The sequence below is a fragment of the Octopus bimaculoides genome, chromosome 14 (assembly GCF_001194135.2).
Source record: "Octopus bimaculoides isolate UCB-OBI-ISO-001 chromosome 14, ASM119413v2, whole genome shotgun sequence".
NCBI lineage: Eukaryota > Metazoa > Mollusca > Cephalopoda > Octopoda > Octopodidae > Octopus > Octopus bimaculoides.
In genome coordinates this window covers 53,968,091-53,971,481 of record NC_068994.1, presented here as the reverse complement: position 1 = coordinate 53,971,481, position 3,391 = coordinate 53,968,091, and the positions used below count along the sequence as shown (strand labels likewise).

Below are 3,391 nucleotides of genomic sequence, written 5' to 3'. Positions count from 1 at the left end.
TATATATATGTATATACACACACACAAAATATGGGGGGGGGGATTTGTTCACAAGTGATCTAAACGATTAGGAATGTTATGTAAGTACTGTAATGGATTACTAAGGGGGCTTCAAGGTTATAGCTGAGATGGTAGTTGTGGAGCCATTGCAGATTTCTGATGCAGTGGATATATATAATTGTTAAAGAGGACAACAAACATCTCATCACTGGTTTTAGCATTTTGTTAGTATTTCTGCTGTGAGGTTTAGCAATTTGAAACCACATCCCTGCCCACCAGTTTTCCTTGGTCTCCCTCTTCCCTGAATACTCGTTATAACTGCACGTGGTCCTTTTGTAGCAGTGGTTCTTAACTATTTTTTTGCCAATGGGCCCCTTTGATTCCTGTTTTATGCAAATGTATCCTTCTAACCATTCTATGTTTTAAAAGTCCTAGAGTATTTCTATAATTAAGCATAATTAGGAATTGTATTAAAAAAAATTGTTAAAATAGTCTGTGAATTGTAGAAACATAACAGCAGAATCTTTTACAGACCTCCAAGGGCCACATGGATCCTGGTTGAGAACCACTGTTTTTAAGCCACCATTCATTAGTCATTTGCATCATAAGTCCACACAAGTGCTGTTGTCTCTCTAAGACACTTTGATTGATGAATTTTCAGTGCCAAGACTTTACAGTTTTGAAATAATATATAAAACTATAGAGAAATTTGTCAGTAAATGATGTCAGAAATGGGAGTTAATCAGAAGTCATACAATCTCATAAGAAATTTGAGTTGATGCTAGAAAGAAATTTAGTGAACAACAAGCTGTGAAGTGTATTAAAACCACTCACAAGCATCCAGTCATATGCACAGACACACTCACACACATGCCATATGCTTGATCAGTCAAGGCTATTAGGTGCTACCATACATCAATAACAATAACTGTGCTGTTTAAATTGTGTTCTAAATATGCAAGATAAGGTATGATAGTGGAAATTGAAAACCAGGAATAACAAGAAAGAAAATTAGATGATAATTATTCATAATACTAAACAGGAGATAAAATCCGACATCACCAGTACCTCAATGAGAAACTTGTTAGCTTAAAAGCAAGATTCCAGCAAACAGATCAACATTGTTAATCTCTCAATTTCAAAATGAAATACAAACATTTGTTGTTTTTTTTTTTTAACATCTAATCTAGGAATAAGCCATATCTTGTAAAAGAATCACATTGACAAAACTCCAAATAGCCTCATAAACTCAGACAATTTTCTGAATATATTTCGGTTTGTTACTTTATTGGTATCACATCCAATACATATTTTTTTCCCTTCAATTTAGAATTATCAGCTATGTTTTTTGTTCAAAGTGATATCAAAATTATTGTTGTCTAATAAATATTGTCAATTATTATTATTATTATAACACAGGTGCAGACATGGCTGTGTGGTTGAGAAGTTTACTTCTAAACCATGTGGCTTTTCGTTCAGTCCCAATGTATGGCACTTTGAGAAAGTGTCTTCTTCTATAGCCCTGGGCCATGAGTGGATTTGGCAGAGTTCAAAAACATTCAATCACCCATGGAATTACTTATAAAATCAAAAGACAGCTGAATATCCATGATTTACAGAAACATTTTTCTTTTGCTCAGAATTGTGGAAGCATGAAATAAACTGTGTCAGTTGTTAGCCAACAGAGCACGACATCCTTAAAAGATTCCATGCTTCCCCAAATTTACCAATCTACCTCTGACATCTCCATATAGCCTTTCCTCATCGTTATGGCTCTTTTACTGTTCACTTTTCTGTGTCCTCTTCATGTACTTTGGGCTTACATTACTGTCTTTCTTTACTTGACTTATTGCAGTTTTATGTCCCCTCTTTTACCCTTTTCCGACAGGTTGTAGTGTATCTGGGAACTGTATACAACAAACTCATTATTACTATAAGTGTAAAACACTCAAACTTGTTTCCTTATCTTATAAAATTTTCGATTGTCTTCAGTTTTGTTCCATAGTGAAGCTTGTTTAAATCATAACACTCAAATGCCATGACAAACAGAATGATACTAAAGATGAGCTAGACAATGGATCGGGGTTAATGAAAAATAATAAAAAGCTGATATTAAATTAAACCAAAACTATTTGAAGACCAGTCAAGAAAATTTTTTAAATTCTGCTGTTTATCCTGGAACTTTACTGAATAAAGTATTTTGTCATAAACCTCACAGAATGCAATGTTTTTCAGAACAGCCTTTTATTTCATCGATGTTTTATTTCCTCCTTTCTCTGATCAGTGTCTCTTCCTTCAACTTACATTTCTAATCTGATTAACTCTTCCTCCCCATTGAGTATCTTAATGTTTGCCTGACTGACTGATTACAACAGATAAGAATAACAATGGCAGTCAAGTGGAAGTTACTTCCCTTTGAAAGTGTAACATTCGAACTCTTGTCGTGACGGGCAGAATAATCATTGTGTGAATGTGTGTGCATGTGTATAATATATCAATGTATAATATATGTGTGTGTGTGTGTGTGTGTGTGTGTGTGTGTGTGTGTGTGTGTGTGTGTTGTGCGTGCACTGCTTAATTTGTTGTTTAGCCCAAGATCAATCCTGGAAGAGCAGCCCATGATCAAAGTCATTCTAGCCTTACACAAGGGTCTGAAAGGTTACTTGTGGATACATGCCATATTATATGAATCCTCTTGAATGGACTGCAGCAGCAGAAAACAACAGCCATGACAAAATGATGATGGTGATGGTGATGGTGATGGTGATGATGATGATGATGATCCCTTCTGCTATAGGCACAAGGCCTGAAATTTTTGGGGGAAGGGCCAGTCGATTAGATTGACCCCAATTCATAAGTGGTACTTGATTTATTGACCCCGAAAAGATGGAAAGCAAAGTTGACCTCAGCAGAATTTGAACTCAGAACAAAAAGACAGACGAAATGCCGCTAAGCATTTTGCCTGGCATGCTAACGATTCTGTCAAAAAACAACAACAACAACAACAATAACAAGGGCATTCAGAGAATGCAAACCTCTGCCAAAGCGACACCAACATCCTCTCAATGGCTAGCTGGTGATGATTTTTAAAATGAGAATATCTGAAATAAACTCGACTGGTCTCGCAAATGAGAATACTAAAAATGAACCCGAGTGCTCTCAAGAATTAAGTTAAAAAAAAAAAACAGGAAAAAGAATCCAGAATCCTTGTCCGGTACCAGATCAGTCCCCAAATCTAATCAGTTCGTGTCAGTCATGAGGTCAAACATCCCTGAAAGTTTCATCTGAATCTATCCAGCGGTTCATGAGACAAACAAACAAACAATACCTCCGCCTTTGCTAAGGCAGAGGTAATAATGATAATAATAATAATAATAATAATAATAATAAT

At 35.5% G+C, this 3,391-nt stretch overlaps 1 protein-coding gene across 1 annotated transcript in view; it reads right to left on the bottom strand.

The window, feature by feature from the left end:
• LOC106867708 (uncharacterized protein DDB_G0283357) overlaps positions 1–3,391 on the bottom strand; it is a 152,514-nt gene that overhangs the window by 3,988 nt on the left and 145,135 nt on the right. The window lies entirely within an intron of this gene.